The sequence below is a fragment of the Nannobrachium achirus genome (assembly GCF_963921795.1).
Source record: "Nannobrachium achirus genome assembly, chromosome: 16".
In the NCBI taxonomy this organism is placed as follows: domain Eukaryota; kingdom Metazoa; phylum Chordata; class Actinopteri; order Myctophiformes; family Myctophidae; genus Nannobrachium; species Nannobrachium achirus.
Genome location: NC_137823.1, coordinates 33,105,294 through 33,132,601, shown reverse-complemented (window position 1 = coordinate 33,132,601; position 27,308 = coordinate 33,105,294). Strand labels below are relative to the sequence as shown.

Sequence of the window (27,308 nt, the reverse complement as noted above, 5' to 3'; positions counted from 1 at the left end):
TAATTGCGATTAATTAATTACAGAAAATTAACGCGATTAAAAAAATTAACGCATTTTAATCGCACTTAGTTTTTGCACCACAGAAGCTTCAGTGTTGGGTATACCGTTCATACTGTAGCAATGCACAAATCAAGAAGAGACAACAAACGCAAAGAAGTAGCCGATCAGAGCGCTTTGCTTGGCCCAGTGGATGCGAAATGTAGATTTAAAAAACTCACTTGTTGATTCACTCGTACAACAAAATGTGTTTTACTTGAAAAAAATGCTTCTCAGGTCAAATATCGATGTGCGATTAAAATGCGATTAATTGCGATTAATTCATCACAGAGCCTGTAATTAATTAGATTACAATTTTTAATCGCATCCCAGCCCTAGTTTCTATGCATTGTTCTTTTTTTTTCTCAAAATGTATTGCCATACTACAGCCTTGAGTATCGATACAGTATTGGGAAATAGAATATTGCGATATATTGCGATCTAGATTATATTGCCCATCTCTAGTCGGATCAGCTCTTCTGAACTCCCGACTTACTCGACACTGATCACCGCACTGTGTTAGAAGTTGATTGGACGGTTATTAACCATCTGAACCATGGTGTCCATATTCTGAGAATTGTGATCGGCTATTTTCAGCAAAGAGGTTTGGTGTAGAGGGGAAAAAGAGCAGCAAGTACAGAGTGAAATGTCAAGTTTATTAAGTATTCAGTACGGTTCAAGTGGTTTAAACATCTGAAAACACAAATTGACATGAATCCAAAATACACTGATGATTGTGCTGTCAAACGATGCAACTATATGGAATCTATGAAAAGGTTGTGGGGGGTCCCTGCTTCGTCTCTCACTCAACTAAGGGGTCCTTGGCCTGAAAACGTTGAAGACCCCCGCTATAAGGTGTTGGGACACGTAGGAAGCTGCATGGTGAGAGATGTGTGAAGAAGCCACAGTGTGCATCCTCATCAGCCAGGTCATATCATCCTGACATCGCTTTCCATCTCCATGTTTGTTATTACGCTCTGTCTTCCTCTCTCTCTCTCTCACTCTCTCTCTCTCTCTCTCTCTCTCTCTCTCTCTCTCTCGCTCCTTCTGATATTGTGATTCTCTCTCTCTCTTTCCCTGCACAGTCATCTCTTCATCTCCAGAGTGTCATTGAACAGAGCCGTTTCGCTCTCCAGACTAATAACCCTCGCTGAGATGGAGAGGGGATAATGTTATTGACTTCCAAGGCAGGCAGGCGGGCGGGCGGGCGGGCGGGCGGGCGGGCAGGCAGGCAGGCAAGCAGGCGTTTGCCTGGCCTGCACTTGCACATGTGTGGGTAGGGCCGTCACGATTACGTCATTTTGCGTGACGATTAATTGTCACTCAAATAATTGCGATTAACGATTTGATTGTGTATTTGTCGTTGACAATTACATTTCTGTTTGGCTTTTAGGCTTTGAAGTTGCACATGGCAATCGTGACACACAGCCCAAATATACAAAGAAATTAAGGGCATATTTGACAACTTTACACTTTAAAAAGAACATTGATAGTGGAAATAGCCGATCTACAAGCACACAATCGCGACGCGTTGTGAGCTTGTAGATCTGCTATTTCCACTACTTTTTGAAAGTGTTTGTAACTATATTAACATTTCTCAACATGGAAACGATTATGACGATCATGCAAAATAATTGTGATTACCTCAAATAATTGCGATTAGACGATTATGTAATAATTGTGACAGCCCTATGCGTGGGTTGGTATGCATGCATGTATGAAATGATGTCTCTGTCTGCATGTTTACATGTCCATGTGCACAGATGTGCACGCATGTATGCATGCGTGTGCTACTACCAGGCTGCTGTGCCAGGAAAAGCCAGATTTCCAGACAGCTGTACTGCAGAGCTGCAACCAGGTTGTTAAAAGATTAATAGGTCAGCAAATAGAATTGTGTCAGAATTGAAACTACCTTTATACGCGTGCACACAGATATAGGCAGGGAAGATTTGCATTGTCATTGTAATTGTGCACAGACCTTGCTCGGCAAATAGTAAATACGGTTCTGCTCAAAGATGCGGTCCTTATTTACCTGGATGGCGGGGATGACTTGATTTGATTGCACAAAGCAAACAGGATTAGGGAAGCTCGGCGGTTGATTGTAAAGTAATACTATGCCTGATTTATACTTGGTTGTGCATCATGATGGCGCTGACCAAAAATAGTTGATGTTTGACTCGAACCCATGACATTTGTTTCCGAGATCCGATTTTGAACCTTTTGTTATTATAGAACCGAACCCAACCACCTTAATGCACTACAGGGGTCATCAATATGTCCGTACACGGACAAAATGAAGTAAAATTCTTAGTGTTCACTATGGTCCTTTGCGTATATACAGAAACCTCTCCAGATTTTAACCTTTTAAAGATGCAGGGCCATGATAAGTAAGTTCAATAAGTATGCCTGGCTGTCTGGTGGGTGGTGACCCAGATGAAGTTAGCCACACCCACAGTGTTGGGCGGTGAATGGTAAAAGGGGAGGGGTTGAGTTTATGATGTAATTTTATCTGTGTTTTTGGATCGGCACTTTTGAGCCACAAGGTGTCAGCCTCCAGGAAGAAACCCCAAATACAAAGGGAATACATAATTGCTCATAACAACCACACTTGGGGGTCTAATGAAGTACTGTCAACCTCCTAGACACATGAAAACCAGAAAAGTCCAAAACTATAGCACCACCTTTTTAATTTAATGTTTTTCCCCGTAAATGAATATCCTACTTCATCATAAGCGTGTCGCTCGTTAATTGTGAAAATAATAATTTTCACCATAATTTTTTTGTTTCGTTTTTATAATTATAAAAAAGGAATGGTTTTGGACATAAGGGCTCTCCACCCGACAGCGACTATGTACAGTATATGGTACAGTAAACAGTGGGAGATTATAAGAATGAGAGCTTGAGACAGAGAAGAGAGAGAGTGCATGTGAAAGATAAAGGTGAGAGAGGCATCTGCAATCACAACTCTTATCTCTTCAAGGAGGATGCATTGCACACGCACACATGCACTTACACACAGATGCACACACACACACACACACACACACACGGATGCACACACGCACGTACGCACACACACACACACACACACACACACACACACACACACACACACACACACACACACACACACACACGGATGCACACATGCACACTCTCTCACGCACTCCACATTCACAGTCACAGTCACATTGTTTTGGCTACAGGCTACAACTGGTTCTAGCTAGATTTAAAGCTACAGTCATTTTTTTTTCTCCTCTACCGAGCTCTCTAATATTGAACATTTCCCCTCGCGCCGTCTGACTGCTCCCCTGCTACAAAAGGAATACAGCTTCAGACGGGCACACGCGGTTCCCACACTCTGACGCAACGTCGCACTCAGCCGTTCGCATGAGTAATACTCGGTTCTCTTTATACAATCTTTAACCCATTTAGGCCCTAGAATTATTGAATGCTTTAACCGGTGAAAAATAGCAGATATACAAGCTCACTGCGAGCTTGTAGATGTGCTATTTTTGAAAAAGTCTTAAAAATGTGTGCAAATCTTTGAATATATGCATTTTCATGGCGAACGTTTGTAACTCAAATTTTTGCTTCATGGGTGGTCCCTGGAACTAAATTATGTTGAATGGGGGTCCGTGGCCAAATAAATATAATTTTGGGGGTCCTTCACATGAAAAGGTTTGAGAACCACTGACATAGTAGTCTCTCAAGAACAGACCAACTGAGCTCCATTTAAGTGAAAAGGACCTTTGACGATGGCTGGCCAGATTGCTGACATAGAAACATAGGTTTTTCCAAAAACCTTAGAAGGATTCAAAAGACACTTATAGAATCGGGTCAAAATTTAAATTTTCAAGATTTTTCAAAAATAGCAGATCTACAAGCTCGCAGCGCGGCACTCGGTGCCGCGCTGTGAGCTTGTATATCTGCTATTTTTCAATAGTTAAAGCATAAAATAATGATACACAATAATGTGTACCCGTTCTAAATGCGTTTAATCACCTTTTTACACACTCCCCGGCCCGATATTTCATTTCTCCTTTTCGCACCGGGTGACCTTCAGGCGACTCCTCCGCTAGTCCTCGCTATAGGAGATAATTGTGTAACTATAAACGGCAGCTCACCTCCTTCTTAAATGACTCCGGCGAGGCGGGGTCATATAGTTCATATACCCAGGGGTGTACTTGTCGTAATTGACTGTTGGGGTGTCAACGGCCTTCGGTGCCCGCCTCCTCCTCCTCAGCTGTCCTCCCTCCCTCCCTCCCTCCCTCCCACCCACACTCTCTCTCTCTCTCTCTCTCTTTCTCTCTCTCAGTGGCGTCAATTGGGTATGGCAGGGGTATGCAGCTGCCATACCCTGGGTCCAGGGGGAAAATAAAAGTTACTTTTAAATATAAATCCATGAATGTCTCTTAGTCTATCTGTTCAGGTTATTATGTTACAGTAGAATAACTACAAATGCAACATTTTACAAAATGGTCACTTTAACAAGGTATTATAATTATATTCTCCACACTTGTATTCTCCCCATCTTGACAAAATGGTATATTCCCAGCTTCCGCAGGTCAGCTGCACAGGTGCAATGCATTATTGTTAATTGTGGCACGTTTACTAACATGCCAAGTTTAGCTGCACTTGAGCAATCGTTCCAGGCTGCCATATCCAGCCCAAGAAACCGTAGAAATGGGGGGGGGGAAATAAAATGTACTTCTTAAAATAAATGTATCATGCCTGTTGCTAAGGAATGGCAACATAACTGGTGTCTTGCACGCACGCCTTTGCGTGCGTGCAAGACACCAGTCATGTTGCCATACCTTAGCTTTTTCTGAACTGACGCCACTGCTGTCTGTCTCTCTCTCTCTCTCTCTCTCTCTCTCTCTCTCTCTTACACCGTCCAGTCATATTTATTTCATTGTCCCTTTTATGGCACGACTGGTCCCCTTTTAACCCCCTAGCCTCCCTGTGCAGTGCTAAATGTCCCGGCATCTCACTGGAGAGTAAGTTATGGAGGCGATAAATATTAGATGGCTTCCAGCGCCGGCTAGGGAAGTGTGCTAATCTGATTTCGAGTGCTGGACGGGGGACTTTGTCGCTGTCTAATGCACTGTCTTGGCCTCGGCTTAAGAGTTGTGCTAATTTTACTCAGATTTGACAACATGAAAGGATTTTATTTTTCTTCCTCAAATCAATGGCCCTTTAACAGCCCTTCTTTTGTTTAAAGATATATTTTTAGGGGGTTTTCTGTCTTTTTATAGCGTGTAGTGAAGATGGACAGGAAACAGAGAGAGAGAGAGAGAGTGATTTTTTTTAAAACCTTTATTTAACCAGTAAAAACACATTGAGACATAATCTCTTTTTCAAGTGGGAACTGGCCAAGAGGTAGAAATAAAAATTACACTGTCTTTGCTACACATCCAAGACACCAACAACAAAGATAAAACATCCATGATACATCACAAATACCTAAACTCCAAGGTAGTAGTAGTAGTACACTTTACACAATATAAAAGCTAGTTTACAAACTTCAGGTAGTACTACACAAACAGTATGCAACCTGTAACAAAAAAATAAAAAACACATAATGAGAACCTAATAAACATCCGAGCAAGTGCAAGTGTTTAAATATATCTATCTAAGGTGATTCTTTTAAAGCTTCTCAGAGGAATTAGCACGGCCAATTTGAGTCTAGTCTGAAGGTCGTTCCACGACCAGGGACCAAAGAAAGCGAGGCATTTTTTGCCTTTATTTGAGATCGGGAGTTTTTGATGTTATAAATTCATACAATGTGACTGCGTTAGATTTGTGGCTGCCTTTCACTCGTTAAATGAATGTTGCTCCTTGCTTTAGTGTTGGCTCATCTTACAAACGCCTATCATTGAGCTTCTTGCGGCTTGGAGGCGAGGGAGTCAAGTAATCCACAGTTATAATAATAACAGTTGTTCAGCCTACCTGAATGTCCACAAATAGAAATGTAGCTTATCTACATTACAATATCCACAGTACAGTACACGTCGATAGGACGTGTACATACAGACATACGGTTTTCGCAAGATGGATAGTGAAAATAACCAATCTACAAGCTGATCATGTAGATCTGCTATTTTGGCTATGAGAATATTTACATTGTGGGGTTGGGCGGGGGGAATACACATGAAAATATATATATTTTCAACAGTTTTCCTAATGACATGCACACAATATGGATGCCAGGGTGAAAGTGCAGTATATGTAATACAATATATAAATATTTTTGTTGGCTGGAGAGCAATTGATATATTTCAAGACAGGGGTCTTCAACGTTTTCAGGCCAAGGACCCTTTAGCTGAGAGAGAGATGAAGCAGGGACACCTCACAACCCATAGATACAGTACCATATAGTTTCATCGTTTGACAGCACAATCATCAGTGTATTTTGGATTCATGTCAATTTGTGTTATCAGATGTAACCACTTGAACCGTCAATACTTAATACATTTGACCTTTCACTCTGTACTTGTGTGCTCTTTTTCCCCCTCTACACCAAACCTCTTTGCCGAAAATAGCCGATCTACAAGCTCACAACGCCTCGCGGCGATCTGCTTTTTTCGGCTAAAGTTCTCAGAATATGGACGTTATAGGGTTCAAGGTTTGGGTTAGGGTTAGAAAAAGTAGTTAAAAAAGTAGAAAAAAAGTTTCTATCACACAAAGATTTGAAGGACTCCTGTAGTAACTCTGAGGACCCCCTAGGGTTTCCGGACCCCCTGTTGAAGACCCATGTTTTAAGATTATGTCTGAGATGCAATTCATTTATTGGGTCTCAGGTTGTACAATATTTCTTACCTTCAGTCCGTCAAGTAAAGTAGTAACATGCCATGTCGGAGAGGTGGGTGTGTGCGCTACATGTCATTGGCGAGCGGTTGCGTGCGAGCTGACAGAGAGTGATGCAGAGGAATGGGAACACGGCTGGGCGTCTGACAGCAGAGATAATAGCCAATAAGGCTGCGCCAATCTGGATGATTGACAGCCTCCGGGGATCGCCCCGCCTGCCAGCTCGCTCGCTCGCCTCCTCGTTCTGCAGAGCGAGTCTTGGCATCTGTAATACACATCCATTCATCTGTAATACACATCCATTCATCTGTAATACACATCCATTCGTCTGTAATACACATCCTTTCACGTAAACTCACTTTTACATGTGTGCATGCAGCATGCATGCTTGCATCCATATGTGATGGTATGCACATGCATGGACACATACTGTAGCATGCATAGTCAGGCATGTGCACACATAGACATAACGGGGGCTTGAGCCCCTGCCCATTTTATCCGTCTGTAAAAAGTGCCCTCTCAAGACCATGAATGCCGTTTTTACTTTGGTGAAAGAAATGCAAATGCCCTCTTTCCATGCCATACCTGAAGGCAGCATTCAAGAGAATTGCCTTGTACAAACTCTCCTGAACTTGAATGCCGCATCGTATGTCGAAAGGATTGCCCTCTCTGTGTAGAAATCCATGCCGTTACGCTACATCTCTAGTATTCACTTGATTATGCTTGGTTCAGTGTGGCATCAAGCACCGAAAATAGCCGACCTCCAAGCTCACAACGCATCGGAGCGTGACGTGTTTTGAGCTGGGAGGTCTGCTATTTTCGATATTATCACCAAAAGGTCCTTTTAGACACACACACACACACACACACACACACACACACACACACACACACACACACACACACACACACACACACACATTCACACTCACACTCACACTCACACACGCACATGCATGCACACACACACACAGTCACACACACACACACACACACACACACACACACACACACACACACACACACACACACACACACACACACACACACACACACACACACACACACACACACACACACACGCGCACACACAGTCAGACACAAGCCTCTCACATTGTGTTCACCTCATTTCCTGTTTGCTGCATAGCTGCTCACTGCAAATGACATGCCTGCATGGCTTCAACACCACCATACATGTGTGTGAACGGCACACACGCACGTGCACACACACACAAAACAAGGCAATTCAACATTTAGGTTCACGCCCTGACCGCGGCTTAGCGGTCCAGGCACCTACTGTAGGCTCTAGTGTAGCTCTGGTTCATAGCGTTAGCAGGAGTTCTCCTTAACGCTATGTCAGTATTCATCCGGTGCACCCACAGGAATGGCTGCGCCCTCTCTCGTCTGTTGTGAAAATAACAATTTCGCTACTCACCAAAACAAAGGTGGCTGTGGCGAGTTGAAAAATGACTCTACTTAGTGGACGCACTCTGGGCCCCCCACCACACGCTTAAAATACGTTTCTAGGGCGAAATGAAAAATAATCTGCTGGATGGAGACACTACTTCTTCTAGTTTTTTAGTTGTCGCCATGCCATCGTGGTGACAACTCACTACTGCCGCGCAGGTCAGAGGACCGCATTAACAGAGCGATAGTCTCGTTGGTGTTACTCGGCTCTGCGACATTGGAAGCGTCTTCAACCAGGAAGAGTCTCCATCCGGTAGATAATTTTTTCATTTTCTAGAAATGTATTTTAGGCGTTTGTCTGGTGGGGGGCCCAGACTAGTGTGTCAACTGAGTAGAGTAAGCTTTCAACTCGCCACAGCCAACTTTGTTTTGGTTGAGTAGCGAAACTATTTGTTATTTTTTATAGTTGTGGCCTGACCGTGCATCGCGGGTTCGAGTCCCGATATCGACGATCTTTATTGCATGTCCTCCCCATATCTCTCTCTTCTTGTTACCTGTCTATCTCCACTTTCACCTATAAATAAAGGCAGAAGAATCTGACAAAACATATTTCAAAAAGATATACCGGTGCATTTAGGTTCACAAACCGCATCAACACACTAACTAAAATGCACAATTTCGGAGAATACAGAAACAAAAACAAAAACAACACCGAAAATCCAAACAAACGTGAATTTCCACAAACAAACACAATGACGCCTCAAACAAACAGCGTAGTATTTATGATGCCAAGCAGCCTGTAGTTTCAGATGCTGCGGGAAAAAATCTAGTGTACAGGAGCTAGAACTTCCACTCTGCGCTGCTGTCACTTCTCCTTTCAAACATCAGGACATCATGCTGTCAGGCTGATGCAACGCCCCACCTTCCCCGAGACAACCCTGTCAGGGGGTTTGATGGTTGGGAGGAGGAAAATAAAAAAATAATCACGCACTGATTCCATAATAGCGCAATCCAATGTTCCAGGCATTTCAGAGGGAGGGAATTCGTACACAGTACACACATGCCTCGTCTTGATGTAGTTTGGATGGAACAATCCCTCACAGAATAGACATGCAAATGAGCGTCTTGCTGCCAGAGTAGCGACAACAAAGAGAAGTTTTGGGGAAGAGACTTGAAGACTAGAGATTTTGTGTTTAACCCATTTAGATCTAGGAATTATTGAATGCTTTAACTATTGAAAAATAGCAGATATACAAGCTCACAGCGCGGCACCGAGTGCCGCGCTGCGAGCTTGTAGATCTGCTATTTTTGAAAAATCTTGAAAATGTGTGCACATTTTTCAATATAGATTTTTCAAAGCAAACTTTTGGAACTCAACTCTCTGCTTCTGGGGGGTCCCTGGAACAACATATTTTGAGATGGGGGTCTGCGGCCAAATAAAGGTAATTTTGGGGGTCCTTGACATGAAAAGGTTTGAGAACCACTGATTTAGAGGAAGGATTTAGAAGTCGGATCAATGATCGGGTCAAAGATATTCAAAGAGTTGCACACATTTTCACGATAAAAAAAAAATAGCAGATCTACAAGCTCGCAGCGTGGCACTCGGTGCCGCGCTGTGAGCTTGTATATCTGCTATTTTTCAACAGTTAAAGCATAAAATAATGGTTAAAGTGGTTCAAATCGAACGCGACTCGGGCGCGTTCCCGGTATTTGAGGCTTAAGTTGTAAAAAATGTTGTGAAATCCCATTTTTGTATTTTGGGCTTTGAGACGGGGGGGCGGGCGCTTGCTTCTTCTCCCCACAGACAAACCTCCAGACAGCTGGTAGCTGCAGATTGCTGATGCACTCTGCCTCCTGGCTGTCAATAAACTGCACACGCATGAAACTAAGCCCGCGGCGTGCTCAAACTCCCTGCTCCGCCACATGTTGTTAAAGCATTTAGACCGGGGTACGCATCATTGCGTATTATTATTTTGTGCTTTAACTATTGAAAAATAGCAGATATACAAGCTCACAGCGCGGCACCGAGTGCCACGCTGCGAGCTTGTAGATCTGCTATTTTTGAAAAATTTGAAGAAAAAATATTTGAATTTTACCCGATTCTATAAGTGTCTTTTGAATCCTTCTAAGGATTCAAAAGTGACCGTTCTTTTGAATCCTTCTAAGGATTCAAAAGGAAAAACCTATGTTTCTATGTCAGTGGTTCTCAAACGTTTTCGTGTGAAGGACCCCCAAAATGATATGTATTTGGCCACGGACCCCCATCTCAAAATATGTAGTTCTAGGAACCACCAAGACGCAAAATTTGCACACATTTTCACAACTTTTTCAAAAATAGCAGATCTACAAGCTCGCAGCGCGGCACCATATATCTGCTATTTTTCAATAGTTAAAGCACTCAATAATTCTAGGCCTAAATGGATTAAAGCATTTGAAGTAGAGCTGTAAAAGAGTTAGTTGTAGTAGTAGTGCCGAATTGAGGAGATTTTAAAGTCATTGTATTTTACGATACAGAAAAACATGCGTCACTAACTGCTGTCATCAACGTTAAACCACGAGTAATGACAAACAACAAGAAACATCAACATTTGCCAATGTGATTTTAACATTAGTTAGGTAGTGACTAAACCAGGGGTCTTCAACGTTTTCAGACCTCGGACCTCTTAGCTGAGAGGGAGAGATGAAGCAGGGACCCCCTCTACATATTGTATAAATGTGTGATCGAGATTTTCTTCCATTTCATAGATAGATTCATTGACTTGTTGGACAGCACTGTCTGTTTTGGATTCATGTTAATGTGTATTTTCAGACCTGTAACCACTTAAATCATCGATATATTGTAAACTTGACATCTCACTATGTACTTGGTTTGTTCTTTTTTACCTCTACACCACCACTATTTGCCAAAAATAGCCGATCTACAAGCTCTCAACGCCTCGATCTGCTTGTAGATCTGCTAAAGTTCTCTGACCCCTGGACTACCATACCGTATTAATTGTAGTATTAACCCGTTTAACCCTCTGGCGTCCCTATTTTGGTCACGTCATTACAGTATAGGAATGAGAAAAAAATGACATACGAAAAATGAAACAGGGCTTTACAGTAAGTGGCCAATTAATTGATGATAATGACTAGAACCTTGCCTGCCTATACCCTTAATGATAATGATGCTCACCGATGCATCGGCGGTGATAATCGATCCTTCGAGCAACTAATGTCAGAGGTTAATGGTTCATCTCACAAGAACGGTCACGGAACAGCGTATGGGTGTGTGTGGAGGGGGTGGACGAGGCATGAAACTGCACCACCATAATATGCTATGTATCATTATGATTATATCGTTGCTGTCTGCGTAGAAACCTCCTAACTCCATAACAAAACTTTTTGTATGTTTCCCAACCCCCCCCCCCCCCCCCCCCGTAAATTAACTCCCTACTTGCTCATATTACAGCCGTGTCACACGAAAACATCCAATGTTGCAAATCGACAAGCTTGTATATGCAGTAGGTTTTCGATCGGCTACTTTAGCTGCTTGTGAATCCTGAAGAGAAACAGTGTTGGACATATGAGTTTTCCTCCCAGATTCCACCCCATTGTATGGAAACTATATTTGTGCCTTGCAATTTTAAGTGGGAAAACGAAAAAGAGGGGTCTAATTAATGTTCCATTCCATATAGCTACTCTTGGTCTATCGATAAATGTGTGTAATCTCTGTGTTCATGTCAAGGTGCGGGTTTGTCCATATGTGTTGTAATTATGTCCATCTATTTGCTAACTTTACAAGGAAGATTCTCAAAGAGAACACCAGCACTCACGGAACAGTCCTATCAAGGCTCTTTTTTATTTTACATTAAGGTTGGCATGGTATATGCTGCATAGCAGCCAGTAACAACGAACGTGTTTCGGCGTTTCACACCTTCATCAGCGTTGTATGTTGTATTTGCTAAAGTATCACAGTGTTTACTTATTTATATCCATAATAATAGATTTTTCCCTTTAAAAACCTGCTCTATTGACACGTTTCACACAGATTTAATATCTTTTTAAATCATTGAATCAAATTGTATCGTATCGCCATGAATGAACCAGTATCGTCCATTTATCGTATCGTCAACCATGTATCGTGATACATATCGTATCATTGTTCAAATGTATCGTTATACCCCTAATATATATATATATATATATATATATATATATATATATATATATATATATATATATACAGTAGGGTATAATGATATGCTGTTAAGATAGGAGGAATGGGTTCCTGGCCTTCCTGCAGCGATCTATACTCATTCTCTTTGCTCCATTTCCTCTACCTCCTCTGCATCTAAAAGATAACGAAACCCCCCCCTCCCCCCCCCCACCCCAACACACACACTTCTCTATTTTTAACCATGGGCCGATATCGCCTGATGATGCGCCAGTTATGGTCGCCAGGTATCTGCTAAAGAAAAGTACAGTCGCCATCTCTCTCTCTTTCTCTCTATCCCTCTTTCTGTCTCTCTCCATCCTCTCCTCTCCACCCCCACCCAAACCCCCACCTCCACTTCCACCACCCCCACCACCACTCCTCACTCTGATATTTGCTCCGCACAATTGCCTCACTTGATGGGATTGGACCCCGGGTGCGTCAGACCTCCATCCTTCAGGCACTCCTCTCCTCTCCTCTCCTCTTCTCTTCTCTGTTCTCTCCATCCCCTCCTCTCCTCCTCCGTCCCCCCTCATCCTTCACTCGCATCATCCAAAGCCATCTCGCCTCCCGCTGTCACTCCCGGGCTTATCACTCACTCCATGGAGTAACCCCCCCACACCCACCCCCTCCCTCCTCCACTCACCCCCCAATAAAGGCTATATACCCTGGCCTGCTGTCACCTGACATCAGCCAGGCAGCGGGCGAGATCTGTTGGGACACAACGGTGTGTCTCTGTGTGCGTTCACCCCTCTCTGCTGGGCCGGTAGGGTAGGGGAGTCCTTCAGGTCTCGCAGCAGGGTGACATTAGAGGTTTGAGCCCTCATGTGCAGACAGATTGCGTGTTAAATACAAGAAATGTTGGAACGTTTTTGAGCTTAATTCGTGCCTAGGTCGTGCTCCGTGGCACGACCACACCGCGGACAGAAAATTGCTCAGACAGGGTCTGTTGCTGAACAAACACCGTAAGAGCAAGGACCCCTTAGCTGAGAGAGAGATATATGAAGCAGGGACTCCCCTGTGTGTAGCGTTGTGTTGGATTTATGTTAATGTGCATTTTCAGACAGTTTAACCACGAGTAAACCCTCAATACTTGGAAAATGTGTTCTTGGTCTGCTCTTTTTTTCCCCTAGATACCAAACTTCTTTGACAACAATTGCTGAAAAAAAGCTCACAAGCTCACATTGCTGTTGGAGTACGGAGCTACTTAACAATTTCTTTAACAATTTTTTTTTTATAAAAAATAAAATAAAAAACACATAGCACATTTAAATAAACATTATGTATTTTACGTTGTGCTGTAATTGCTCTACGACGTATAGCACACTGAAAATAGGTCTAGCTGAAATGTCTGCGCCTGCTTCCCCATGGAGCAATAAAGATGTAACTTGTTTTGTGTGTGTGTGTGTGTGTGTGTGTGTGTGTGTGTGTGTGTGTGTGTGTGTGTGTGTGTGTGTGTGTGTGTGTGTGTGTGTGTGTGTGTGTGTGTGTGTGTGTGTGTGTGTGTGCTTGCGTGCGTGTGTGTGTGTGTGTGTGTTTTGCAAGACAAAGTGCACATAATATGTTAATAATGAATACAATGTAGACTATACCACATAGGTATACCGTAATACAGGTTTATTTTAATTGTGCTGAATGCAAGACAGAGCGCGAGAGCGGCACTTACTGTGTGTTAATGTTTCAGCAGTGTGTGTGTGTGTGTAAATGGTAAATGGAGCATTTATCCAAGGCGCTTTACACTGATTGTTCATTACATTCACCCATTCACACACCAATGGCGGAGAGAACCATGCAAGGCACCAACCTGCACATCGGGAGCAATTAGGGGTTCAGAGTCTTGCTCAAAGACACGCAACAGTAAAGCCCTTTGCACACAGGACAGTTGCGGTTTTTTCGTTTGCGGCATGAATAAAACGCATTGGATTTGGTGTGCAAGGCTGTGCGGAATCGGCGCTGCGGATCCAAAAAGGAGTCATAAAAGGAGTGATGAGTTTTTTACCGCATGCGACAAGACGCACGAATCGAACTGGGTTCGATCGAGAAAAAAACGCACTGCGGCAGCCACTCGTCGCACGGCTAATTCGGAGCCGGTGTGCATGAGGTCATAGAGAATCATTGTTTTCTTTTCAAAAAATTATATTGTCCGTTTTATCCGTGCGGTTAAACGCGCCTGTGTGCCAAAGGACTTAACTCTGGGGAAGCCCGGGATCGAACTGGGAACCTTCCAGTTGCCAAGCGGCCATTCTACCCCTGAGCCACTGCCACTGCAAATCTCTGAATACAGTATGTATTTTTTAAGCGAACATTTGTAACTCACATGAAAACGTTTGAGCACCACTGACATAGAAACATAGGTCAAAAAACCTTAGAAGGATTTGAAATATTCAAAGAACTTGTATATCTGCTGTTTTTCAATAGTTATAGCACAAAATAATGCATAATAATGGCTTCCCAGTCTAAATGGGTTAAACCCCCTCCCCCTATGAAGAACATTCATGGGGGGCCCGCAGTGAATCCTTGTACCCAGGGCCCAGAATGTGAAGCGACACCCCCACTATTCAGTGCGATTATAGCCCTAACCCATCAGACTGTCCTTCCATTTCTCTGGGGAGCCGTTCAAACTGCCTATATCTCTTTCTGTCTGCCCCCCATTCTTCAACCTTCTCTCCCACTCTTTGTTTCCTCCTCTCCCCCTCCTGTCTCTCCGTGTAGCCTCTCAGTGCAGAGTCAACATCAAAGACTGAAAGAGACAAGTATAGTTCACTGTAGCCTCGCAAGGTTACATGGGAGAAAAGTAGACAAAAAAAAAAGAATTGACAGGGGTGGCACTTCAGTGGGACCTCTTCAACGTTTTCAGACCAAGGACCCCTTAGTTGAGAGAGAGATTAAGCAGGGACCCCCCCACAACCTGTTAATAGATTCCATATAGTTTCATTGTTTGACAGCACAATCATCAGTGTGTTTTGGATTCATGTCAATTTGTGTTTTCAGATATTTAACCACTTGAACTGTCAGTACTTAAAAAACTTGACCTTTCACTCTGTACTTAGTCTGCTCTTTCTCCTCTCTACACCAAAGATATTTGCCGAAAATAGCCGATCTACAGTTGTGAGCTTGTAGATCTGCTGTTTTTGGCTAAAGTTCTCCAAATATGGATACTAGGGTTCTAGTGGTTAATATAAAAAAGGAGGACAAAAAGTTTCTATCACACAACGATTTGGAGGACCCCCTGTAGGAACTCTGAGTACCCCCTGGGGGTCCCGTACCCCCTGTTGAAGTCCCCTGTCTTAGATAGATACACATAGTATACTGATGTAACCAAATTGACCCTCCGATTTGGTTATATTTTGTTAGTAACAAATGGGTCGAATTATATTTTTCACAAGAGTTGACACATACATTCAGCTGTGTCAAGTAATTTGACTTAGTCTGCTCACATGGGGTCACAGCTTGCACTCGAAACGATTGCGGCGGAATTGGATTTTTCCGACAACCGAGTAGTGATTGGTGAGTCGTGTAGGGCAGTTTTTTTAGGTGGCTTCGTGCCGGGGAAGTTGCAATATTATGACGACATGTTGAGCCAACCAGGTGCCCTCGCTAGCAACAAAAAAAGAAAAATCCCTAAATCTCTTTTTTAAATTAAAAGATACAAACCTTTTTTTGATGTCGGAAAACCTCTCCATATTCTAACGGTACCCTTTGTGTTCTTTTTTGTAAATTAACACCTTACATGATCATAGTACAGAGTCACATAAAAGTATCAAAAGTAGCAGAAGCTAGATTGTAGATCGTATATTTTCGGCAAATAGGTTTGGTGCTGAGGTTAAAAAGAGCAGACCAAGTACAGAGTGAAAGGTCACGTTTACAAAATAGACGATTTAAGTGGTTAAATGTCTGAAAATACTAATTAACATGAATCCAACATAGACTGATGACAGTGCTGTCAAACAAGTCTATGAATCTATCTATGAAATCGATTAAAAATCTGCATCACACATTTATACATTATGAAGAGGGGGTCCCTGCTTCATCTCTCTCTCAGCTAAGGGGTCCTTGGCCTGAAAACGTTGAAGACCCCTGTGGTAGATGGAAAAAAGAGCTGGTTTTCCCACCCTTGGTATATACAGTCTGCAGAGCTGTGTCTCCCTCCAGCATAAGACTGTGTGATGGTGGTGGTGGCTGCCTGCAGGGGCGTCACACCCAATTCTGGGCCCTGGGTACAAGGATTCACTGCGGGCCCCCCATGAATGTTAACTATTGAAAAATAGCAGATATACAAGCTCACAGCGCGGCACCGTGTGCCGCGCTGCGAGCTTGTATATCTGCTATTTTTTTTAAATCGTGAAAATGTGCGCAAGAAACCTATGTCAAGGACCCCCAAGATGATATGTATTTGGCCACGGACCCTGATCTCAAAATATTTCGTTCCAGGGACCCCCAGAAGCAAAATTTGAGTTAGAAATTTTCACAACTTTTCAAAATAGCAGATCTACAAGCTCGCAGCGCGGCACTCAGTGCCGCGCTGTGAGCTTGTATATCTGCTATTTTTCAATAGACAAAGTTATTAGGGCCCCTCCAACTTGGGCCCCAGTAACTCAGTCCCACTTTCCTACCCCTTGTGACGCCCCTGGCTGCCTGGCTGCGTGGCTGTGAAGGGGACATCACCCAGGATGCTCCAAATTCTCTTGACATGTGATGGCTGGCTGCTGAGCTGTGTGATGCATGGCGCTGTTAGCACGTTAGCTGCGTGTTAGCAGTCAGCATATAGGCAGACTGCAAATTGTAGGCTTTAGACCGCAGAGCTGACACGTTTTTTGAACAAATAATGCAAACGTGTGCAGAAGGGGACGGGGTATACCCGTAAGTGACAGCGAGAGAGAAAAGATGAGAGAGAGAGGAGATTTAAACACATTCGAGGAAATCTGCTGTTCTACAGGCTGTCACGTGTTTCATGAGTCATGAGTCGTGAGCTTTCTGTATAGCTTACTATGTTATTCCAAGTGTGGCCATGTGTGCATGATTTGAGTAGACAACACAGGCAGTTTGTGCTATAGCATTTAGGGGTGCAGCAGTTTTAATCAAACTAATCGATTTAATGGATTATAAAGATAAATGATTTTAATATAATAATAATATTATAATACCAAAACTAACAGACCTAGCGTCGATTTAATACACATTTATCGTCTCTGTTGGGTGGAAACATATAGTGGAGTAGGACATTCATTTACGAAAGAACATGGTTAAAATATGGAGATAAGAGATTTCCGCCCGACGGAAACGATATATGCGAGCTTTTAGATCTGCTATTTTGGAAAAATCGTGAACATTTGTGCAAGTCTTGGAATATTTTTGACCCGATTCTATAAATGTCTTCTAAATCAGTGGTTCTCAAACTTTTTCATGTCAAGGACCCCCAAAATTACATGCATTTGGCCGCGGACCCCCAATCTTAAAATATGTTGTCCCAGGGAACCCCCAGAAGCAAATATTTGAGTTACAAATGTTCGCTTTTAAAAAGATATTCAAAATCTTGTATGTCCAAAACCATCCGTTTTAACCATTTAAAAAAATGAACTAAACTAGTGAAAACAGCCGATCTACAAGCACACAACGCCTCGCACCGCGAGGCGTTGTGTGCTTGTAGATCGGCTGTTTTCACTACTTTTGTGCGACGGCCTTGTCTGATGAAGCAGGGCTTTACTTAGCGAAAAAACGTACACATTTTAAACTTGGAGATACAAGGTTTCTGCCCGCCAGTGACGATATTCATCCGCTCCGTCCGCCTCCTGCGGCGCAGGGGGACAGTTTATAATATCCTAAGGTCAAAGGTCGCTTACGGTAGCTTGGCAGGGCGACAGCTGGAGAGCCAGCGGAGTCGGGGGCGCGGGCACGGGTCCATGCCACCCGGGTGTCGGGGAGGGAGGGAGGGGGGGGGGGGGGGGTGGGGGGGGGATGGTAATGAAGGAGCTAATTGCTTCCAGTGGATTTTGAAATCGAACCCCCGGCCCTGGCGCACCAGAGGCAGGCCGAACGCAAATGGAATATTGATGACTATGGAGAAAATAAGGGAAAATGACCCGGCCTGCGTGATCGATAGCAAAGCCACAGATCTGCGCAGAGCATGTCTCAACAGGCAATACATTTCCCCTGGTTATTATAGATCAGTATGCACTTACAGTGGGTTTAAGCCTCGAATACCGGGAACGCGCCCGGCCCGAGTCGCGTTAGATTTTAACCACGTTAACCATTATTTTATGCTTTAACTTTAGAAAAATAGCAGATATACAAGCTCACAGCGCTGCACCGAGTGCCGCGCTGCGAGCTTGTAGGTCTGCTATTTTTGAAAAATCATGATTTTTTTTCAAGTCTTTGAATATATCTATTTAAAAGCGAAAATTTGTAACTCAAATATTTGCTTCTGGGTGGTCCCTGGAACAACATATTTTGAGATGGGGGTCCGTGACCAAATACCTGTAATTTTGTGGGTCCTTGACATGAAAAGGTTTGAGAACTACTGATTTACAGGAAGGATTTAGAAGTCGGGTCAAAGATCGGGTCAAAGATATTCAAAGACTCACATTTTCAAGATTTTTCAAAAATAGCAGATCTACAAGCTCGCAGCGCGGCACCGATCTGCTATTTTTCAACAGTTAAAGCAGTCAATAACTCTAGGCCTAAATGCGTTAATATTGCTGAGGTGCACACATATTACATTATATCAATTTGCTCTCTCTATTATTCATAGCAGGGATGTTGCATCGATCGCCTTTATGGCTGGCACGGTAACTGTAATTACATCTTTATAATTAAAGATACATATGCAGAGCTTAAACATGCCATAACAAAGACTGGTAGCCCTCCAAATGACAGCTCCAAACCCTTTGCTGCACACTATGTTACGGTCTAACGTGGCGCGTGAAACAGTTCAATGCAAGAACATGACAGGTTTAATTGTTTTTCCTCTCTTTTGGAAATAATTCATTTTTAAATGTCTATCCAACCTCAGCCGTTTCCACTAGTAAATGTTCAGTTCCGATGCATTTCAGACGCATCAGTGGCTGCAACGGATTTTGGTAGGAGAATTGCTTGCCGTGTAAATGATTCCCTAACTTGAATGGATTATTCCAAAATGCAATAATCCATTTTTGGGACAGTTTCAGCTACCTGAGAATGGACTGTTTTATATTCCTGAGCCAAGGTTTTTATCCTCAAGGCACATCTAATTTGTAAGAATGTAAGAAAGTATTTACTGTAGATGACACGCAACGTCTGCGGTAATCCACATTACACTGTACTTGGGTGCTTATGAAACATTTAATGAGAGTAGCTGTGCAGCTCTCTCAAGTGTGTATCATCTCTGTAAAGTATATCGTCGTTGTCGGGTGGAAACCTTGTATCTCCAAGTTTCAAATTTGTACGTTCTTTCGCAAAGTAAAGACCTGCTTCATCATACAAGGCAGTCGCACAAAAGTAGTGAAAACAGCAGATCTACAAGCACACAACGGCTCGCACCGCGAGCCGTTGTGTGCTTGTAGATCGTCTGTTTTCACTAATTTAAATCATTTTTAAAATGATAAATGCAAAATGAACGGTTTTGGACATACAAGGTTTTCACCCAACAACGACGATATTTTAATGGCAATTATTTTGGTACCTTTACTCAAGTAAAAGTTTGAACGCAGGCTTTTTACGTGCAACAAAAGTATTTACACCTCTGTAAAGTATAATTATGTTGTGATATTGCTACTTTTATGCAATTAATGAAAAAAAGAAGAACAAAGAAATGGGAGTGCTTCTTCCAACACAGCCTTTTCCCCCATACCTTTTAGCTGCTAACAAGATGACAAACACTTGCTACACCGTTGCACTCCGGTCCCAGGGGTGTCACAAGGGGGGGACAAGTGGGACTGAGTTACTAGGGCCCAAGGTGGTGGAGGGGGCCTTAATTATTTTATACTTTAGCTATTGGAAAAATAGCAGATATACAAGCTCACAGCGCGGCACCGAGTGCCGCGCTGTGAGCTTGTGGATCTGCTATTTTTGAAAAGTCGTGAAAATGTGTGCAAATCTTTGAATATATGTATTTTTTAAGCAAACTTTTGTAACTAAAATTTTGCTTCTGGGGGGGTCCATGGAACTAAATATTTTGAGATGGGGGGTCCGTGGCCAAAAACATATCATTTTGGGGGTCCTTCACATGAAAAGGTTTGAGCACCACTGACATAGAAACATCGATTCTTAAAAAAAAAACGTAGAAGGATTTGAGACATTCAAAGACAAATTTTCACGATTTTTCAAAAATAGCAGATCTACAAGCTCACAGCGCGGCACCGAGTTAAAGTACCCAGGGCCCAGAATTTGGTGCGACACCCCTGTCCGGTCCTCCTCTTGTGAAACTTTAATAACAATGAGTGAGCAGGATTCCCCGTGAAGGCCTTTCAGCCGGCATCTTGACATTTGAGCAGCGATCGTCCGACAGACGGCCTAATTAAAGTGTGCGGGATGGACGGGCTGGGTTGCCACGGCAACGACCTCTCTTCCCCCGGGGTCAGGTGAGAGCAGACAGGGATCAGGTGTCTGGGGTTGTATCATGACGGGATTGTCAGTCTGCAGCTTAGTTCACACTGACACCCAACCTGTGGCCCGAGGCCCACTGCTGGGCCGCCAGAGTATTCTCCTTTTGCACAAAGTAGTGCAATGCAAGATAGAGGGCGCCAGATCCCAGAGCCGTAGAATGGAGAGTTCTGCCACCTACGTTCCCTTCATGGGGCAATGGTTCAATGGTTGCTTGTGGGGAGCTTCTGAAGTGACAAATCGCGAGAATTGGTTAGAAAGCAATAGCAACTGACAGTCTCACGATAACAGAGTACATGCCTTTCATTGCCTTACTTGCAGCTGCCACTTGGTGGTGCTATTGTGCATGTTAACAACGTTATGACGAGGCATTGATTAGCCAGTGACAGGGCAACAGCCCGACTTTAATGATCTTAAACCACCTTATTTTACATGTTTTTTTGGCAATAGTATAAAGTAAATATTACAGAGACTTTGGTTGTCACTGTAAAATACTTTAAAACAGTTGTCTTGTTGTATATTTACCTAAACATGCTGATATTCGCGACGCTGCTATTGAAACCAATGCTATTTAAATCGCCCGCTTGTCACTATCAAGCTGAAACATGGGTCACGTGACCGGTTCATTTTATGACCCCTCGGTGGCACCACTCTCTCTCTCAATTCACTCTGAGCTGTATGAAATGAGTGATCACATTGACTGTTTCTGATTGGTTGTCTGTACCATTAGAAATGTATTTAGTGTTTGTCAGCCACAACTGAATTTAGCTTGAGGAAGGTCTAACGACCGAAACGTTGCTTTTAATAAATTTACCTCTGGAACGTGCAAGTGGCAGTGTGCGGGTGTGTTTCTTCCTTGAAATTCATTCATTCTGCTTGAGAAGAAACATTGGGTGTGCGTATGTGCGACAGTCTTCTCTTAATTAATATGTAAAAGAAAATGATTATATGGTATTTTTTCCTTCAAACCTTGAACCTTGTGTGTCTTCATATAGTGATCACAATAAATAAGAACTCCTCCGCCTAGCTGCGCCATTAGTCAGCATCCTTTTATCTAACAATGCACCTCGAGATGCGGTTCGCGTGTGTAAGAAGGTTTTAGAATCAAACTTTCCCATGCGTAATTGCCTTTTTCTTTTTCAAAGTGAAAGGAACGGCGCTGACATGCCCCGCAGTCATCCTGCTATTGACAGCTAGTCTCGGCCTCGCCCCATGCCATTTGTCATCGGGGCTTTTGCTATAGAGCCAGGGAGTGCGAAGAATTTCAAAGTAGACATTAAGATTACTGAGGAATACATCCACATTTACGGTACATCCAACAACGTTTCATAAGCCGTCGGAGAGAGCATTTCTTCATGTGATTTATGGCTCCGGCTAAAGCCACTAGTCCTGAAGATTGATGGGGGACTCACAACATTCTCAACACTTGCTTTATCTCTGGCAAGTCCCATATTCACATTAGTATTATTATTATGTTCTTTCTTTGAAACCACATGGAGCCTTGCTATCCCTATTCAAAGTCTAACATTTGGCAAAAGAATTGCAGATCTTCAAGCTCACAGTGCGACATGCACCATTTAAACCTTATTCTTAAAAGGGTTTAAATGGTGAATTTTAAATGCTCTGCTATAAAAAAAACACACCCAGTGTGAAGTGCTATTTATGAGTTAATTTCATTAATCGACCCGAAAAGCTTGGCCAGTGTGGGATGAGGCGGGACATACTGTACGTACTGTAAACAGACAAAGCCAGATGTAGGAGCGATTAGCACCGCTCAACAAAAAATAAAAGAACTTCAGGCCATGATTTGTATGCGCAATTTGACCGGAACAAACAGACGGATGTTTTAGATTTTCAATGTACAGTGCTGTGTGTCAATGGGAATAATGGGTATCTATTTATTCCCCTGGTACATAAAGGCTTTTAGAGCCTTTTGTTTGCTTTCCATCCCGTTCCTCGTATCCTATGTGCACGTTGAACAGAGAGAGATGTGAGTTTGATGCCAAGGGAGGAATTACTCCCTCCCTGACCGGAACCAGCATTCCATCATCATCATATTTTTTTGTTTGTGTCTCTTATGTTCTCAGTCTCTTGTGGCGTCAGTTCATAAAAAGCTAAGGTATGGCAACGTGACTGGTGTCTTGCACGCGCGCGAACACCAGTCATGTTGCCATACCTTAGCAACAGGCATGATACATTTATTTTAAGAAGTGCATTATATTTTTTACCCCCGTTTCTACGGTTTCTTGGGCTGGATATGGCAGCCTGGAACAGTTGTTCAAGTGCAGCTAAACTTGGCATGTTAGTAAATGTGCCACAATTAACAATAATGCATTGCACCTGTGCAGCTGACCTGCAGAACCTGGGAATATACCATTTTGTCAAGATGGGGAGAATACAAGTGTGGAGAATATAATTATAATACCTTGTTAAAGTGACCACTATGTTAAATGTTGCATTTGTTTTATTTTTATTTTAGTGTAATTTAACAACATAATAACCAGAACAGATAGATAAAGAGACATTCATGGATTTATATTTAAAAGTAACTTTCATTTCCCCCCTTCCGCCCCTGCTCTCTCTCTCTCTCTCCCTCACACACACACACACACACACACACACACACACACACACACACACACAAACGCACGCGCACACACACACACACACACACACACACACACACACACACACACACACACACACACACACACACACACACACACACACACACACACACACACACACACACCTCCTGTTCTGCCTCTCTACCCTCTCTATCATTGTATTATTATATTCCTTTTGACTCATGGCACTCGTGGGTCGACGTGTGACATACATCCGGGGTAACCATAAAGGAAAATGAAATGAATTGATAGTGTTGTTGAATGCAGCACTGATGACACTTAATGACACCCCCCCCCCCACTCAACGTGCTGTGAAAAGCGTCCAATTCGCGTCCAATTCGTGCGGAGTCTGAATATTTCGAATCCTTCTAAGGTTTTTTTAAAAACCTATGTTTCTATGTCAGTGGTGCTCAAATATTTTCATGTGAAGGAACCCCAAAATGATATGTATTTGGCCACGGACCCCCATCTCAAAATATTTAATTCCCGGGACCCCCCAGAAGCAACATTTTTGTTACAAACGTTCACTTAAAAAGTACATATATTCAAAGATTTGCACAAATCTTCACGACTTTTCAAAAATAGCAGATATACAAGCTCGCAGCCCGGCACTCAGTGCCACACTGTGAGCTTGTATATTTGCTATTATTCAATAGCTAAAGTATAAAATAATTGAGGCCCCTCCACCTTGGGCCCTATAGTAACTCAGTCCCACTTTTCCCCCCCTTGTGACGCCCCTGTCCTTGAGGCCACGGTTAGCCTCCAATAAGGGCCTTATCCTGCTTCGCACAATGTAAATAATTGAGACCGAGTCTGACCTCGTTGTCTGTAATAGATTCACACACGGAACCGGGCTGGGTCGGAGCGCGTCCACCAGGGCCCGCCTGGCGCCTGAGACACAGCGGCGGACGAGTGTGGTCACATCGCGGATCACAGAGAGAGACACGGAAACTATGATCCACTCTAACTTTTCATGTTGAAGCCCGGTGCCTCATACTTTCATTCTTTCTTTTTCTTCCTTTCGTTCTTGCACTCTTTCTTTCACTCCAGTGGTTCTTATAGTGGGGTCCGGGGGGAGGGAGTTCCAGGGGGTCCCCGGCTAAATGATAGATAGGAACCCAATGTATGGACCCTTATGGTTGTGTAACTCAAGAGTGTGTATGAATGGAACCAAATGGACCCAAACAGGTTACAATATCAATTGGGGTCCCACTCGCAGAGATAGAAGTGCCATTAAAAGGGGGTCCGTAGCCTAAATGCATGTCAAAATGGGGTCTTTGAAATCAAAATGAAAATCACTGCTATTTTTTCTTTTTTCTTTACCTGGCTCTCTTTACCTCTGACCAGAATGTTCTATAATATGTCTTATACTGTAAATACTTCTGTAATAGAACAGTGAAGACCCATTTAACTCTAATTCCTTTTTTTATATATGATGTTCGGCAGCATTATATGTTGTTTAGTTTAGTTTTTTGTTTGTCTAATGTTTTATGTTTGTCTGATGTCCTTTATGTTACTATATTAGGAAAATAATAAAACCTAAGTGAAAAAAAAAAAAAATCACTACTAGAGATGTAAAGAAATCGCCCTCTTATGGGTGTCCTTGGCATATTATCTCTTTTCAAATGGGCGTCCGTGGGCTAATAAGTGTCAATTTGGGGGTCCTCCTTGACATGAAAAAGTTCATGAGGACAACTGTTTCACTCTTTCTGTCCAGCCTGCTTTACTCTCGGGCCACGCGTCCCCGTCACCCCGTTCCCCCTCTGCGCCCCATGAGGCGTCTCTTTCTGCCACCGTCTCAACTTACTCCCGGTGCCCCCGTGTGAAGAATGGGCCCAGGAAGTCAGTCTCCTCCCGACGACGGGACTGATATAAAACTGTAAAGTCAGAGACGGCTGCATTTTGATTTATGTATGCCATTAGCAGGGTGTATTGTTCCATCATAAGTGGTCTGTCTGTCTGGAGGCGGCATTGGAGACCTCATCTCACGGTCACACAGATAGGGTTTTTATGATGCTGCGGACTGTGAGCGGAGAGGATTATCGTTCGCTGTGATTATGGCAGATTATGGATGCGTTTTACCCGCAGATGTGTTAGTTTGATGTGACCATCGATCTTGCCACTACCTCGCGGGACGCAACACAGTTCTCATGTTTATTTAGGTCACGCCGTGATTGATGCAGGGGGCCTGGGAAGGACGCCAGCCAGGCCTGTTTCATGTTTAAAACATTCGAAGTGTTGGGGAGTATATCGTCGTTGTCGGGTAGAAACCTCGTATCTCCAAGTTTCAAATGTGTATGTTCTTTCACAAAGTAAAGCCCTGCTTCAACATACAAGGCTGTCGCACAAAAGTAGTGAAAACAGCAGATCTACAAGCACACAAGGTCTCGCGGTGCGAGGCGTTGTGTGCTTGTAGATGAGCTATTTTCACTAGTTTAAATCATTTTTAAAATGATAAATGCAAAACCAGCAGTTTTGGACATACAAGGTTTTCACCCGACAACGACGATAATACAGTATATATATATATGGATACGGCATAATGCTGGTGCTGATGTATACAGCGTGCGTTTCGTGGGAAGGGGTTAATTTTCAGAGAAAGTCCGCAGAGAGTTTTACATGTACGTAATAGTGGACTCGTGAGGAGAACCATTTCCTGAGACACACATTGTGAATTATTCAGCAGTGCACAGTGGCTTGCTTCTCGGCCGATGTGCTAAATACCCAGTTGAGAAAAACACATTACCTTTTTGAAAGGGTTATTAGATGTAGCATGGCAGGCGTTGATTGCTGTGGATCCCAAATGGCACACTGGTGTGCCGTGACGCACCAGTGTGCCTTGGGATTGAGTGATAACCACACATTATTATTATTATTGCGGTATACAGTATGCGACTAGACAAAAAAAAGTTATGAATATATCATTTTCTAGATCAGTGCTTTGTGCTTACTCATTTCCCAATAGAGAGACAAATTTATGTACCCTAAAAAATATGTTTTAACCACTTTCAACCAGGCGTCCCTATTTTGGTGCATGTCATTAGTAGACTATCTATAAGCTCACATCTGAACGTGTAGCCTTTTTTTGCTATTTTTGTAGAATAAAATAAGGTTTAAAGGAGTAGTTCAGTCCCAAAATGATTATTTTTTATTACTCATGCCATGGAGAGTTTGTTTTGAGTTCAATAATATTTTTTCATATTTGTCACATTCCCAAGACAATAATTTGATTACAATAAATGTACCCTCATTGATTCCGGAATTAATGGGGGTACATTTACTAAAATCAAATTATTGTCTGTGACAAAAACCTAAAAATATTATTGAACTCAAGTCTCCATGGCACGAGTAATCAATAGGAAAAAAAAGTCATTTTGTGGGTGAACTACGTCCTTGGTGGTACTATGTGGTTGAACCTTTTATTAGTAAATAAAAATAAACGCTTGAAAGGGGATTAGAGCGATAACATGAATGCAGGTGTGCCTCGAGATTTTAACTTGCGTTAATTTTAACTAATTATTTATTTTCCTTCTGTCTTGCTTTTTTTCAAAGATAGCAGCCATCCCGCCCATTCCCTGTTCTCACTCCTCCCATCCAAAAAACGTTACCAGAGCATCAAATTGCACACCACTCGTTTCAGTAATAGTTTTTTTGCC

At 42.9% G+C, this 27,308-nt stretch overlaps 1 protein-coding gene across 1 annotated transcript in view; it reads left to right on the top strand.

Moving 5' to 3' along the window:
- Positions 1 to 27,308, top strand: part of nrxn3b (neurexin 3b) — a gene marked incomplete at both ends in the record, with an annotated part of 590,571 nt that overhangs the window by 95,820 nt on the left and 467,443 nt on the right. The gene's annotated exons all lie outside the window — the stretch shown is intronic.